Below are 17,387 nucleotides of genomic sequence, written 5' to 3' on the forward strand. Positions count from 1 at the left end.
TGACTCTACTCCGAGCTCCTCCCGGGTAACTGAGCGCCCAGACACCCCGCGAAGGAAGCTAATTTCGGCCGCTTGTGTCCTCCATCTTGTCCTTTCGGTCATTACCCAGATCTCACGACCATGGGTGAGGGCGGGAGTTTGAGACAACGGATTGCAAATTGGCTTGTTGCACGGTACGGCTACGCTAGCTCCTCCGACCTGAAGTTGTGAGCGCCAGTACTTCCTGTCTTTATTCTTTTCCTGGAATAATAATCATATTTTTGTATCATTTTTATCAAATTTTTTCACATTTTTTGTCAATTTTTTTTCAATTTCTTGTGACATTTTTGCCACTTTTTCAGCAATTTTTCGTCACTTTTTTGTCACATTTTTTAAAAATATTTTTGTTAATTTTTTATAAATTTTTTGTTATTTTTTTGTTAATTTTTTATCATTTTTTTTGTCATTTTTTGGTCTTTTTTTTCACATTTTTATCACATTTTGTCACATTTTTGTCACTTTTTTGTCACATTTTTTAAAAATATTTTTGTTAATTTTTTATAAATTTTTTGTTATTTTTTTGTTAATTTTTTATCATTTTTTTTTTCGTTTTTTGGTCTTTTTTGGTCACATTTTTATCACATTTTGTCACATTTTTGTCATTTTTTTGTCAATGTTTTCGTCACTTTTTTGTCACATTTCCATCATTGTTTTCGTCTCAGTTTTGTCGCTATTTTCACAGCTTTTTTTCCAGAAGCTTTTGGATTGGGGTAAAGCCAAACTGGAAAAAATGTGCTCGGTTCAAGTGGGAGTTAAGGGGTTAAAGGGAAAAGACTCAATAATCATATTTTCTAAAGATCGTGTTGTGGGCAGTGAGTTCCTCGTAGACGATCATTTACTGTGTTCAAACCTTGATGTGACGAGTTCAGAGGAGACGCCTGTGATCATATAGGATTGATAGTTTGTCTTGAAGCTAAAGGCTAACATGCTGTAAAAGAATTGAATAAATGGTACTATTTCAAACTGCATAATGCATGAGATTAATGTTAGCCTTTAGCTCCAAGACAAACTCACTGATCCTTCTAAGCACAGACGTCTCCTCTGAACTTGTTACAGTAAATGATCATCTACGAGGAACTCACTGCCCCACAACACGATCTTTAGAAAATATGATTATTGAGTCTTTTCCCTTTAACCCCTTAACTCCCACTTGAACCGAGCACATTTTATCCAGTTTGGCTTTACCCCAGTCCAAAAGCTTCTGGAAAAAAGGGGTGAAAACAGCAACAAAACTGAGACGAAAACAATGATGGAAATGTGACAAAAAAATGACCAAAAAAATGACAAAAATGTGACAATATGTGATAAAAATGTGACAAAAAAAAGACCAAAAAATGACCAAAAAAAATGATAAAAAATTAACAAAAAAATAGCAAAAAATGTATAAAAAATTAACAAAAATATTTTTAAAAAATGTGACAAAAAAGTGACGAAAAATTGCTGAAAAAGTGGCAAAAATGTCACAAGAAATTGAAAACAATGTGATAAAAATGTGACGAAAAAAAGACCAAAAAATGACACAAAAAAAAAGATACGGACGTCTCCTCTACGGAAACATTTACACTGTGCAGCAACTCGAAATACGATGATTCGAACGGGTCTAAGCTGATCTTAATGGAAATTAATGCGAACAGGAAGTGCTAGCGCCCACAGCCTCAGCTCAGAGGAACTAGCGTAGCCACATTGTGCAACAAGCCAATCAGCCCAAAGCTACAATCCGGCATGAGCCCCATGTATGTCCACTAACATTCACTGTCTCGACCCAAAAAAAACAATAAGGAAATGTTTCATCTTTTCTTTTTCGGTGTTTTGCAATAGTGACGGTATCTGTGATGAAATAAATGCTTGCGTTCTATGCTATTTCTTGGGTTAAATGTTGCGCAGCGTGGCTTTAATAGGATGAAGGGGACACAGCGTCGCCTGTTGCATCGCTGTCGTCATCGCTCTTTCAGTTGGAATGTACTGTATCCTCTTCTCCCCACACGGGTCATTGTGTTTGCGAACCATGCTTTGTTTCTGACTTGGTTTTGAAGGTGTTTCGTTGCTGTTGTTGTGTTTGTTGTTTGTTCTGTCGACCGACTATCAGCAGCACGGACTCGTGTTCTGCACCGGGAACGTCTGTGTGGGCGAATAAAGACTTGCAAAGGGCTCGATCCGGCCTCGGGGCCTCAGTGTCGTCTGTTAAACCTCTGAAAACGCTGAAATATTATTCTTGCCTCAGGTCTTGGGTCTTGGCGTTTGGTCACATTTGAGCTCCGCCCACTCTGAGTCTCTGTGATCTGATTGGCTGCAGAGTTACACTGTAGGTCAGACACCGTGAGTCACAGTAACATGACGCTAAATACTGAGCTCTTTATTTTCTGTAGAAAGGCTGAGGCCTCATTGCTCTTCAGGCACAGACTGAGAAGTGAAGAAGGAAGTCATGGAGATTCTGCGTTAGAACATTACACTTCTGCTGATGTAACGATAAAAGATTGAAATTAAAGTATTCCTTCATAATAACTGTGAACAATCCTGTATATAATTAAAATATGAGTTAATCATTAATGACTCTCATTCTACAAAAACAAACCCTCATGTTTGTCCCAGTTCCTCTGAGTCGTGGTGCAGCAGGACTGATGTGGACAGATGTTACAGAAGAAGCTCATGAGGTTCATTTCTTCAACAGTTTCTATAGTAACTATTTTCTCCAAAGTAAAAGTAGATCTACCACAGTCCTGTCCACATCTGTCACGGTCCACCATGACCCACCACGACTCAGAGGAACTGGGACACACATGACCTACAGCAGATCAGAGATTTGGATATTTCTTCAACCTTTAGAAGCATCAATCACGTGTTTGTTTTTTGTAATAATTTCTCCTATATTTGCTGCTTTTACCATATTTGAGGTTCAGAATATGATATGACTCTTACATGCAGCAGAAGTCTGAAGTTCTGTCTGAAGCAGGAGCTCCATGACTTCCTTCTTCACTTCTCAGTCTGTGACTGAAGAGCAATGAGGCCTCAGCCTTTTTACTGGAAACAAAGAGCTCACTGTGTTTAGCCTCATGTTACTGTCACTCATGTCTGACCTAAAGTCTCACTCTGAAGAAAGTCAACTCACATTTACACTGAGAGGGTTGGAAGGGCGCCCCCTTGTGTCACCTTGCATCCAAATGCCTGGAATATAACAGCGGGTCCTATACGGGATCAGGTACTGCACCTGTCTGTCAAACTGTAAATATCAAAGTGGTCGGATGCTTGGCTTCAGCACAGGCAGGCACATTCCTCATCGAGCAGTGGAGTCAGGGAGGCCCACATCTGTATCTGCTGGGCGAGTGGGCGTGGCTACCAAAAACTGCCCAATAAGGAAGCTCCATAGATCGAGAGGGAAACATAGGCCTTTCCAATTTGTTTTCATTTCATTTCACAAGATTTTCCACACACATTTGTTATTCCAAAACTGAAAAGACAGAGTAAATGACCACATTCTCTAAAAGCTTTGACTTTCAGCAGACAGTGAACCCTGCGGTCTCAGCTCGTTAGTCCCTGCGCCCTCTGACCGCCACAGTAATGCAGAGGACGGGACCGACTGTGAAATAACCCATTAGCCTCGCGCTGCAGTGGGTCGTACGTGCTCGCCCGCCGTGTGCGACTGTCGGCCCACGTCACGCAGATCTTTGGAAACGCCGTAAAACCTTGGGAGACGCGCTGTCCTCGGGCCGTTAACGACACAATAAAACCAAGGAGTGGACTTTGCTCCTCCTCGGACCGAGACGCAAACAAACACCGAGGCAAACGTGGGACCAAACCTGTGTCGAAACAGGACGAAACCATGTTTTGTTTTATTGTAAGAAATGAAAAAGAACAATGAGCAGCTCAGAACATGAGGTAATGAGGCGGGGCTTTGGCAGATCAAACCTCTGCTCAGGAGGAGCTCATTATGCAACATTTTAAGCAGCAGAAATGTTTATATTAGTGCATATACCATGGTCTGGGTGAATACTGGACTCTGATTGGCTGGTGCATTATTTTGGTATAACCGCACACGTAGTCCGGTAGTTAAATCACTGGGATGTCACTCCGCTGTGGCGTCGCCATAGCAACGCATGACACAGCTGAATCAGATAAAGGCGTAATTAGTGACTGACAGGAACGTATGAGATGGATTTAGTGTTTTCTAAATGTTTGTAGAGGAGAGTGAGCAGCTAGGTTAGCTACTGTTAATAACATGTGAGCTTTACATTTCTATTGAAAACGGTTAAGGCTATTCATCATTTTCAGGCGTACATAAAATGATCCTGCATTGAAGCATCTTTGTCTGGATTAGTAAAGTCAAACATAAAAGTTTCAGTTGGGGGGGCCCAGGTGTGAGCGACTGAAAGGTAAATAACTCCTGCCCACGAGTGCCGCATATCGCTGTTTCCTTCCAGGGAAAAGTGTTTCCGGGTTAGTCCTGTTGTGTTGTGATTCTGTGCTGATGTTGTGTCGTTGAGCCTGACTGAGATCCTCGTAATAGCTGCGGAGAATGACTCGCTCTGAGACCAGCCTTCAGTGACCGGCTAATAACCCACACACAATAGTCCCGTAGTCTGGCAGATTTAGTGACTTTAGTCAATGAAAAACACATTTATTATAAATGTTAGGTTTGTGGGACCCTGGTATAAGCGGATTAAACAACGAGGAGCCGCGTTAGACGTTATAATGCAGGAGGAACAACACTGTGTCGGGCGTTATGTAAGGGATAATGTATAGAACGCTGGTCATTATCGGGAAAATAAGCACCGACAGGGCGAACCGAACCGGTCTTGTAGCTAGCCTAGCTACTTAGCTGAAGGTGCAGTTGGAGGAATGGTGGTGAATCTCTGGGTAAGTTGAAAGTCAGACTCACGCTAACTTCACGAGCGATTCCCAGACTTCTCTCTCAGTGACGGGACAGATAGTGTCGCTGCTACGTACGTGCGGAGTGATATGAAAGCACCAACTCCGTTGCCATTGGCAGCGTCATTATTTTCTCAGAGGTCCTTTATCAGAAAATAATGACCGGGAGAACGTTGGGAAATCCCATTCAAATCAACGGAGCTTCTGCTTACGTTGTGAAGAGCCGGATAATAAAACCGTCTAATGCAGCTCCGAGTTGTTTAATCCTTACATATTTGACCTTTCAGTGACCCAGCGGCTGTGCACCGCGTTCCAAATTATTAGGAAAATTGTATTTCAGTGCCATAAAGGTAAAATGAAACACATGGATGGTGTTGTGTCTCGGGGCTTTATGAATCAATGACATTAATCTCAGAGACCTGGGGTGATTAGTTTTCAGGTTAAGCCCAGTTAAGGGAAAAACTACAGAAAAAGGACGTTTTTTCGTCACCTGTCACCTTTTGAGATTTTACTTTAGATACAAATTAGCGTCGAAAAGTGTCCTCTGAGCTAAATGCTAAATGAAATTCAATGAAGTCTTTGCTTTTTGCGGGGTCAGAAACAGATCCAGTGGCCGCCAAACTTCACCACATAACATCTTTATGATAAAGAAACCACGGATATTATATAAATGCCATGAAAAGGACAAAACATTCCTTCCTGTTCATCACTATGTGCACCAGGCTTCCCTACTCATTTGTATGGAGGACGGAAAATTCAATTTAAAACGGGTCCGGGAGCTGTTGGCAAACAAATGTGCCCATTTATAGGACATTTCTGTGTTTTCTATGGGGTTTTCACTGCTAATGGAACTGTCGCTATGGCTACGTATGCATTCCATCCAGAAAACCTACCAGAAACCTTAAAAAACCTCTTGTAAAATTGATCCTGGGGCCACCGGGATGGAAAGCAAAGATGCCAAGCTAACCACCCACGCACTGAAAGGTCAAGCACTGCTGTGGAATTTCTAATCAACCTAAGACTAACAATCGTGAAGTGAAATGGAGAGAGTCTGAATCAGGGGTGGTCGTTTATTTAAGACAAACCGTCATGTATATCTCAGATCACTGCGTCAAAGAGGAGCAGTTTAGACGAGAACTGTCCTTGAGTGGCATCTGAACAGCCACGAAAACACGTACACGAGCAAAACAAACTGACAGTGTCTGGTGGAGTTTCTGCCTGACCACTGTCTTCTATGCTATAAAAAGAAGAGCCGTGCTTTCCTAAACGAGATCATCTTCATCATGACAACACAACATGTCCTGCTGTAAAGAAAACCTCTGCATCACTGGCTGCTATGGGCATAAAAGGAGAGAAACTCATGATGTGGACCCCCTCCTCCCCTGACCTCAACCCTGTTGAGAACCTTTGGAGCCTCAACAATCAAAACATTTTTGTAGAATTTTTGTCACATTTTTGTTGAATTTTTGTCACATTTTTGTTGAATTTTTGTCACTTTTTGTTGAATTTTTGTGACATTTTTGTTGAATTTTTGTCACATTTTTGTTGAATTTTTGTCACTTTTTGTTGAGTTTTTTGTCACTTTTTGTTGAATTTTTGTTACTTTTTTGTTGAATTTTTGTCACATTTTTGTTGAGTTTTTGTCACATTTTTGTACATTTTTTGTCAGTTTTTGTTTAATTTTTGTCACTTTTTGGTTGAATTTTTTTGTCACTTTTTGTTGAAACAAACTGACAGTGTCTGGCAAAATATGAAACAGGAGCTCAACATTTGCTCTACAGAATAATATTGACATTACAAAACACATAAAGTTGGATAATGCAGTATTACAGTCTGTACAAGCTCTGAAGGACCCAGTGAGCCCCCCACACCTGCAGCACAGGGGGGGGGGGGGGGGCGTCACAGCAGGCGCTACATGGAACAAAAAAGGCACAAACAAGGATAATAATAACTCCCTGAACATGTTTTCTCCAAATTCTCCAAATCTAAAAGCTTCTTCAAAACAGCGGGGGGAAAAAACGAAAAGAAAATGAAGATGAAAACACAACAAAAAAGTGACAAAAAGTGACAAAAAAAATGACAAAGATGACAAAAACTCAACAAAAAAGGACAAAAATCCAGCAAAAAAAAGACAAAAATGAATCAAAAAAGTAATAAAAAAGTGACACACATAAGGGAAATAAAAAGTGACGACAATGGCAAAGAGGAGAGAACGCATTTGGTTTTGGCGGGTGGTAAGAGGTTAAACAAGATGCAAAGGGCGCCACCTCATGACCTCACCACATTATGAACTCTTGGAAGGGCAGATGCAGGATTTGTGCTGCCGTGTTTAGCACAATCTCCCCTACCATTAAAAAAAACTTCTCCAGGCAGAAATCCTGGCGAAGATCCTGGTTACAGATCTAGAGACGAGTCCTGAAGGTCGCCCTGAGGCCCTGGTTTGATGAAACAGAGGAACGTGGACTCCCTGGAGCGCCCCCTTTAGAGCAGGCTGAATGTTTTAAAGTCTCATGCTCCTTGAACTACACATAAATTGCGAGTACTTAACGCCTTAACTCCCACCTGAACCGAGCACATTTTCCCCAGTTTGGCTTTACCCCAATCCAAAAGCTTCTGGAAAAAAGGTGTGAAAATAGCAACAAAACTGAGACGAAAACAATGATGGAAATGTGACAAAAAGTGATGAAAAATTGATGAAAAAGTGGCAAAAATGTCACAAAGAAAATTGACAAAAATTTGATAAAAATTTGACAAAAATTTGATAAAAATTTGACAAAAAATGACAAAAATGTCACAAAAAAATGACCAAAATGTAGCAAAAAATGAAAAAAAATGTTTTTATAAAAAATTTACGAAAAAATGAAAAAATGTGACAAAAAATGACAAAATAATGACAAAAAAATGTGACAAAAATTTGACAAAAAATGTCAAAAATGTGGCAAAAAAATGAAGAAAAAAAATGTGATAAAAAATTGACGAAAAAATGAAAAAAATGTGACAAAAAATGACCAAAATGTAGCAAAAAAATGAAAAAAAATGTGATAAAAAACTGACGAAAAAATGAAAAAACAGTGACAAAAACATGACAAAAATGTAGCAAAAAAATGTGACAAAAATGTGATAAAAATTTGACAAAAAATGACAAAAAATGTGACAAAAAATGTGACAAAAAATGTGACAAAAAATGACAAAAATGTGACAAAAAAAGACCAAAATGTAGCAAAAAAATGACTAAAAATTGATAAAAAACTGACGAAAAAATGAAAAAAAATGTGACAAAAAAGTCAAAAAATTGACCAAAATGTAGCAAAAAAATGAAAAAAAGTGATAAAAAATTGACAAAAATGTGATGAGAAATTGACGAAAAAATTACAAAAAAATGACAAAAAAAGACAAAAAAAATTGATGAAAAAAAAAAAATGGACAAAAAATGACAAAATTATAACAAAAAATGTGACAAAAATTTGATAAAAATTTGACGAAAAAATTACAAAAAATGACAAATAAATGACGAAAAAGTTGCAAAAATGAGTTGAAAACCCACCAAAAAAATGATGGAATAAAAATCTGATGACGTGAGGAAAAAGATCCTCTCGGTTCAGGCGGGAGTTAAGAGGTTAAAATGAGAAAAGGTTATTCTGTGGGCGTGTTGCACCTGAGTTACTATTAGCAAACCTGATATGTAAATGAGCCACACACAAACTGACCCAAACATGCATGACTGAATCAAAACACAGCTCCAAGTATGTTTGGGATGAGGTGTAAACATCATGGCTCAGAGGTCGAGAGAGAGTCAGCTTCTCATACATCAGGTCAAACGGGAGGCCATACGTTCTCCCAAGTGGACTTTGCTCCTCGTCTCCTGCCCATCGTTCACAAACTGCAAACAGAGAGCGGACACTAAAACCCAGGAGAGCACGAGGTAAATGAGGTCAATGGGACGTTTCTACATAAACACACGTCATTAAGCTGCTGTTTCACCGGCGAAAACACGGCACGAAAGCCAATACGAGAACCAACCCGAGAGACGGATCGTGGGCCTGACGCTGCTCGTAAAAACACAAGGCGAGTGTTGGGATTTGAAAGGACAGAAACAAACAATATGTGACATTTAAAAAAAACATTTTATGAAGCTGATATTTATTGAGCCTGGAGCACATAAAGGTTACGAGCAAACTTATGATGTCTGTGTGTGAGTTCTTTATGAATAAAATCAGTATGAATTTATTTTCAAAACTGAAAGTTACATTTGCATTAGAAATTATCCACCGGTGTTGCCGATTTTGAATAGCAAAGGAGACGCTTCAATGCTGATCTTTATGTCCCTCCACGTCCCATCGCATTACAGGACTGTCCCACTGTCACCCTCGCCTCACCTAATGGGTGATTGGCAAGTAGATTCTCTAATACTGGCCTGTATTCCATTAGCGGCCGGGTCTCCGACAGAGGCCGGGTCTATGACAGGGGGCGGGTCTCCGACAGGGGCCGGGTTCGCGGTTGGCGGAGGCAAATCAAAGCCGGTCTCTAAAACAGGCCGGGGCTTTTATTAGAAACTATAGCAGTAGAAATATTCCCCATGTTAGGAATTTGTCTCATACTGGTGTAAATGAAAACTCACGTACAGGAAGTAACAAACGGGAACCCGGGCCGAGGGGGGACGCTGCGGAGGAGCTGATCCGAGCGTAACTTTGACACAGATTTAGCCACTTTTCAAACCTCCTGTGAGGATATTTGGAAACAGGGAAAACAACAAATGTTGTGTGACCCTCCAGGGTTTTAATAAAGTCTCCATCGCGTCTTCAAAGCACGTCCAGCTGCTCCGTGTGCAGGTCAATCCCACGCCTCAAAATAACTCCTCCCATCAGCGCGAGCGTCTCGTCTTCTCTCGGGTCAGTCTCATGATCGATCACAAACACAAACGCTCCGTCTAAACTCGCCTTTTACACAAGATAACAACAAATAATCCGGTCCGCGGTAAAAACGAAACAGAAACCTGCAGTGACACTGATGTCAAAGCTCCGCTAACAGCAACGAAACACTTCCTGTTGTCCCGACAAAATAAAAGGCGTCAATGTTCCAGCCGCTGGGAGAGGGTTTGAAATGTTCATTAATAAATGAACCTCATATTTTAGGTGCAAATGGACACAAATCTCATTTTTCTTCATTTTCCTGGTCATTTTTTTGCTCAAATAGAAATAAAGGCCTGTCTCTAATTATGGCCTGGTTCCAATAAAGGCCTGGCCTATATTAGAGCATTTACGGTAAACTAATCACAGAAAAACAAGTGATCCGTTCAACTGTGTCCAGCCCTGACCATGTGCTTTGTTAATCCTTGCTCAGTGAACATAAAGGAGAACAAACCCACGAAAATATTAGGGGATGAATGAACATTAAAATAAAAGGAGTATAAGATGGACGTGGTGGAGAGGAACTGGTGTGTTGCTGTCAGGCAAGGGGAACAGTCCCGGAGGCAGCCTCATCTACAACATACATGAAAAATCACTGGGGGAACTGAGGAACCGCGCCATCAACAGACAAGCCTCGAAGAACTTTTACAAGGGGGAGGAATTACGAAGTTTGTTCCCAGCTTTTGAACAGAAATGCCCAAGTTCCCTTTGGACACAACAGCAGCGATAACACATTTATAAAGCATCAATTTTAATACAGTGTCTTTTTCCACTTGCAGTCATGCACTAAAGACGGGATTCACGGCTCTTTACTGGGAGGCTTTGGGATCGGTTCATTTCAAAGAGCCGTTCAAAAGACTGGCTCGTGTTTGTGAATAAAATCTTGCATCACAACAAATAAAAAGGCAGCAACTGTCTGACAAATCACTGTTAGCACATTTAGCTTTGACTAAAAAAACTTTCACTTGTGTCGCCTGCTCCGTTGTTGGGCTGATTCTTGTGTTCGTTCGGGCGAGTTCTGGGTAAAATTGAAAGAAAAATGATCTGGCCCTTTTCACAATTGACCTTAACCCCTTAACTCCGTCCTGAACGGAGCACATTTTCTCCAGTTTGGCTTTACCCCAATCCAAAAGCTTCTGGAAAAAAGCCGCGAAAATAGTGACAAAACTGAGACGAAAACAATGATGGAAATGTGACAAAAAAGTGACGAAAAATTGATGAAAAAGTGGCAGAAATGTCACAAAAATGTCACAAGAAATTTACCAAAAAATGACAAAAATTTGATCAAAATTTGATCAAAAACTTACGAAAAAATGACTAAAAAAATAACAAAAATGTGATTAAAAAAACGACAAAAAAAGGACAAAAATGTGACAAAAATAAAAAAAAATGTGACAAAATGTGAAAAAAAATGTGATAAAAAAGACGGAAAAAAATGACACAAATACGACAAAATGTGACAAAATGTGACAAAAAAAATTCAAAAATGTGATAAAAAATTGACGAAAAAATTACAAAAAAATGACAAAAAAAATGACAAAAAAGTTACAAAAATGAGTTGAACACCCAACAAAAAAATGATGCAAAAAAAAATCTGATGACGTGAGGAAAAAGATCCTCTCGGTTCGGGAGTTAAGAGGTTAAAGGGACTACACAGAGTTTAAAAATGTTAAAACTGAGTATTTTCCTCCCCCTACGTGTTCCAGACATGTCCTAATGTGTAGAACGGTCACACACGTGCAGGTCTCGCCGAGCGGGGAAACAGAATCTTTTAAGAAACACAATGTTTCCCTCTTTTTAGCCGTTTTCTGGCGAAATATAAACTTATCTATCACATACAAATAAAGTCTAGTCTAAATCGGGTCCATATGGATGTTTTTCACATATGAAGCATGAACGTTAGCATATGTCGTATGAAGCTAACATTTGCTTCCTGGTTCATTGTTAGTCTCTCCATGTCACGGTGTCTTTATTTAATGGAAAAATAAACATAATTCAGCATTAAAGCAACGACGGAGAAATGGGAGAAAGAGTCACACATTTGTTTTCCCTCTGGCTGCTCCGAACATGACCATATATGGGCGATTCCAAAGCTGGTTCTATAGTTATGTCGTCGCATGTTAAAAAGTCATGTGACCACAGTGTTCCGCAGTTTCCGTGGTGACACACATTTATCCGTCCAGCTCCGGGACATCACTTCCTGACCTCAGTGCTTGGCTAAGAGCGGCTGTCATTGTTTCAGGACATAATCTGCTCACGTTCGAGACTACGAGAAGAAGGATTTAGCCACAGAAGCAAACTTACTAGTAACAGTTAAGTTACTTCCACACAAACACTACAAAGATGTGGTTTTTCAGGAGGAAGCCGTCACGCAACGCCGTACTGGTGAAAGAGCTTCGGCTCCAGCTGATCTCTGCCATGGAGGCGTCTCAGAGCTTGCAAGGACAAGTTCAAAATGAGAGAGAGGAGAGGATCGGCCTGGAAATTCAGGTCCAGACAGAACAAGAAAGGAGGAAAGAGCTACAGCTGAATAATGAGGGGAAAGATCTCATTATAAACAGCCTGGAGCAAACGATACAAAAGCATGAACAAGCTTTGAAAGAGTCAGCTGAAGAGGCGAAAATATTCAACGAGAATGTGGAGGATCTCTTGGTTCAGAAGCTTCAGGAGATCGAGGAGAAGTCTCAAGAGAACAATGAACTGCAGAGAGATCTTGTCAGGTCTCGGAAAGAGTCAGAAGAACTCGGAGAGAGCCTTAAAGCAGCGTTCGAAAGGTCTGAAGAGGCCAGAGAAAACGCTGAGCAAAGGCATGCAGAGATGGTCAAAAAGTTGCACCAGAAAAGCGTGTTCAACGCACAGCTGGAGAAGACAATTACAGACCTCGGAGAGATTCTCAAAGCAGCATTGGAAAGGTCTGAAGAAGCCAAGGTAAACGCTGAGGAGCTGACGAACCAGTTGGACCACACAAACGTGGTCAACGCACAGCTGGAGAAGACAATTACGGATCTCCAAGAAGGCTTCAAAGCCGCGTTGGAAATGTCTGAAGAGGCCAGAGAAAACGCTGAGCAAAGGCATGCAGAGATGGTCAAAAAGTTGCACCAGAAAAGCGTGGTCAACGCACAGCTGGAGATGACAATTACGGACCTCCAAGAAGGCCTCAAAGCAGCATTGGAAAGGTCTGAAGAAGCCAGGGTCAATGCTGAAGAGCTGACCAACCAGTTGGACCACACAAACGTGGTCAACGCACAGCTGGAGAAGACAATTACGGATCTCCAAGAAGGCTTCAAAGCCGCGTTGGAAATGTCTGAAGAGGCCAGAGAAAACGCTGAGCAAAGGCATGCAGAGATGGTCAAAAAGTTGCACCAGAAAAGCAACTCGCAGCTGGAGGAGACACTTACGGATCTCCAAGAAGGCTTCAAAGCAACATTGGAAATGTCTGAAGAGGCCAGAGAAAACGCTGAGCAAAGGCATGCAGAGATGGTCAAAAAGTTTTACCAGAAAAGCGTGGTCAACTCGCAGCTGGAGAAGACAATTACGGAGCTCCAAGAAGGCTTCAAAGCAGCGTTCGAAAGGTCTGAAGAAGCCGTGGTAAACGCTGAGGAGCTGACGAACCAGTTGGACCACACAAACGTGGTCAACGCACAGCTGGAGAAGACAATTACGGAGCTCCAAGAAGACCTCAAAGCAGAATTGGAAAGGTCTGAAGAAGCCAGGGTCAATGCTGAGGAGCTGACGAACCAGTTGGACCAGAAAAGCGTGGTCAACTCGCAGCTGGAGACGACAATTACAGAACTCGGAGAGAGGCTCAAAGCAGCGTTCGAAAGGTCTGAAGAAGCCGGGGTAAACGCTGAGGAGCTGACGAACCAGTTGGACCACACAAACGTGGTCAACGCACAGCTGGAGAAGACAATTACGGAGCTCCAAGAAGACCTCAAAGCAGCGTTCAAAAGGTCTGAAGAGGCCAGAGAAAACGCTGAGCAAAGGCATGCAAAGATGGTCAAAAAGTTGCACCAGAAAAGCGTGGTCAACTCGCAGCTGGAGACGACAATTACAGACCTCGGAGAGAGCCTCAAAGCAGCATTGGAAAGGTCTGAAGTGGCCAGGGTAAACGCTGAGCAAAGGCATGCAGAGATGGTCAAAGAGTTGGACCACACAAACATGGTCAACGCACAGCTGGAGAAGACAACTACGGATCTCCAAGAAGGCTTCAAAGCAGCATTGGAAATGTCTGAAGAGGCCAGAGAAAACGCTGAGAAAAGGCATGCAGAGATGGTCAAAAAGTTTTTCCAGAAGAGCGTGGTCAACTCGCAGCTGGAGATGACAATTACGGAACTCGGAGAGAGGCTCAAAGCAGCGTTCGAAAGGTCTGAAGAAGCCAGGGTAAACGCTGAGGAGCTGACGAACCAGTTGGACCAGAAAAGCGTGGTCAACGCACAGCTGGAGATGACAATTACGGAACTCCAAGAAGGCTTCAAAGCAGAATTGGAAAGGTCTGAAGAGGCCAGGGTCAATGCTGAGCAAAGGCATGCAGAGATGGTCAAACAGTTGCACCAGAAAAGCAACTCGCAGCTGGAGACGACACTTACGGATCTCCAAGAAGGCTTCAAAGCAGCATTGGAAAGTTCTGAAGTGGCCAAGGAAAACGCTGAGCAAAGGCATGCAGAGCTGGTCAAAAAGTTGCACCAGAAAAGCGTGGTCAACTCGCAACTGGAGAAGACACTTACGGAGCTCCAAGAAGGCTTCAAAGCAACATTGGAAATGTCTGAAGAGGCCAGAGAAAACGCTGAGCAAAGGCATGCAGAGATGGTCAAAAAGTTTTACCAGAAGAGCGTGGTCAACGCACAGCTGGAGACGACAATTACGGAACTCGGAGAGAGGCTCAAAGCAGCATCGGATAGGTCTGAAGAAGCCAGGGTAAACGCTGAGGAGCTGACGAACCAGTTGGACCACACAAACGTGGTCAACGCACAGCTGGAGACGACAATTACGGAGCTCCAAGAAGGCTTCAAAGCAGAATTGCAAAGATCTGAAGAGGCCAGAGAAAACGCTGAGCGAAGGCATGCAGACATGGTCAAAAAGTTTTACCAGAAGAGCGTGGTCAACGCACAGCTGGAGACGACAATTACGGAACTCGGAGAGAGGCTCAAAGCAGCATCGGATAGGTCTGAAGAAGCCAGGGTAAACGCTGAGGAGCTGACGAACCAGTTGGACCACACAAACGTGGTCAACGCACAGCTGGAGACGACAATTACGGAGCTCGGAGAAAGGCTCAAAGCAGCGTTCGAAAGGTCTGAAGAGGCCAGAGAAAATGCTGAGCAAAGGCATGCAGAGATGGTCAAACAGTTGCACCAGAAAAGCGTGGTCAACTCACAACTGGAGATGACAATTACGGATCTCCAAGAAGGCTTCAAAGCAGCATTGCAAAGATCTGAAGAGGCCAGAGAAAACGCTGAGCAAAGGCATGCAGACATGGTCAAAAAGTTTTTCCCGACAAGCGTGGTCAACGAAAATTACAGACCTCGGTGAGAGGCTCAAAGCAGCGTTCGAAAAGTCTGAAGAAGCCGGGGTAAACGCTGAGGAGCTGACGAACCAGTTGGACCACACAAACGTGGTCAACGCACAGCTGGAGAGTCAGGTGTCTCAGGCCAAGGACCTGGTGGAGCGGACACTTACACACCAGCAGGAGATGCAGGCTTTGAAGATGGCTTTGGAGAAATCTGAATCTTTTATTTAGTGGATTGTTTTCATTCAGGACAGAAATAGGTAAAATTGTTACCTATCGCTGTCCAATTTCATTGTGCTTTGACAATTTCAAAGCGCAATGAAGTTGTTACTGTCCAGATTTCAGCCTGGACAGGAACATCAGTGCAGTTCTTCCTCTCCTCTGTCTTTTACATTCACAATGAGCAGGATCCCACACAAATGAAGAGTCAGCTCAAGATTTGGTAAAGGACTAGGGCTGCTCGATTATTGAAAAAATAATAATCACGGTTATTTTTGTCATAATTGAAATCACGATTATTCAAACTATTATTTGTTGCCTTTAAAAAAAATCCATCAAAAAAATGACAAAAATCCACCAATTTTTTTTTTTTAAAAACAGCAAAAAAATTTAAAAAATTCATCAAAAAAGTGACAAAAATCCATCAAAAAAGTTACAATAATCCATCAAAAAAATTACAAAAATCCATCCAAAAAAAGACAAAAATCCATCAAAAAAGTGACAAAAATCCATCAAAAAAGTGACAAAAATCCATCAAAAAAGTTACAATAATCCATCAAAAAAATTACAAAAATCCATCCAAAAAAAGACAAAAATCCATCAAAAAAGTGACAAAAATCCATCAAAAAAAGACAAAAATCCATCAAAAAAAAGACAAAAATCCATCAAAAAAAGACAAAAATCCATCAAAAAATGACAAAAATCCAGCAAAAAAGTGACAAAAATCCAGCAAAAAAAATACAAAAATCCATCAAAAAAGTGACAAAAATCCATCAAAAAAGTGACAAAAATCCATCAAAAAAATGACAAAAATCCATCAAAAAAGTGTCAAAAATCCAGCAGAAAAAAGACAAAAATCCAGCAAAAAAGTGACAAAAATCCAGCAAAAAAGTGACAAAAAATCCAAAAATTTAATAATTAAAAATAAATAAAAAAAATCGATTTTTTGCGATTATGCTAATTTTGTAATCGTTTACTGTTGTAATCGAAATCGCAATCGAATTTTGATTAATTGCACAGCCCTATAAAGGACAGCGAGTAAAGATTAGGCTGTGACTGGAGCAGGTTCAAACATTACGTGAGATGTAATGACTTCGCTGGAGGAAACCTCTGTGTTCAGAACGGTGGTGTTTTTTCTTTGGGCTAACGGCAAACACAAAATAGAAATTAAAACTAGTGCAAACGAGCCTGTGCAAAAGGATCGTCCTGCAAGTAGTTTGAATTTCATTTAGTTGTTTACATGTTTATCCAAGATAAAAGCTCTCGCCTTATGAGCCCTGGCGTTTCCTTTGGGGCAGGATTCACAGCGAACATGATGTTTATAACACGCTGCAGTGACGTCCATCTCACACTCACAGTCCTTTACCAAATCCTGAGCTGTCTCTTCATTCGTGTGGGACCTGCTCATCGTGAATGTAAGAGATGAGGGGGAGGAAGGAAACGCCGATTTAATTGTCCAGGAAGAAATCACGCAGAGACACTGTGCCGATAGCCCAAATTAATTATAACTTAAACACATTCATTATAGATTTGTTTATAGGAGTAGGAGTAGGAGGAGTAGGGTTGGTCCATATCATACCGTGCACAGTAATACCGGTATAGATTTTGGACACCGGTGTAAACTTTCATACCGCGGTAGATGACATCTACCTGAGCCCGTATAGGACCCGCTGTCATGGTCCGGGCATTTGGACGCAAGGTGACACAAGGGGGCGCCCTTCCAACCTTCTCAGTGTAAATGTGAGTCGACTTTCTTCAGAGTGAGACTTTAGGTCAGACACCATGAGTGACAGTAACATGACACTAAACACAGTGAGCTCTTTGTTTCCAGTAAAAAGGCTGAGGCCTCATTGCTC

This window comes from Gobius niger (assembly GCF_951799975.1).
Source record: "Gobius niger genome assembly, chromosome: 7".
Classification (NCBI taxonomy): Eukaryota; Metazoa; Chordata; class Actinopteri; order Gobiiformes; family Gobiidae; genus Gobius; species Gobius niger.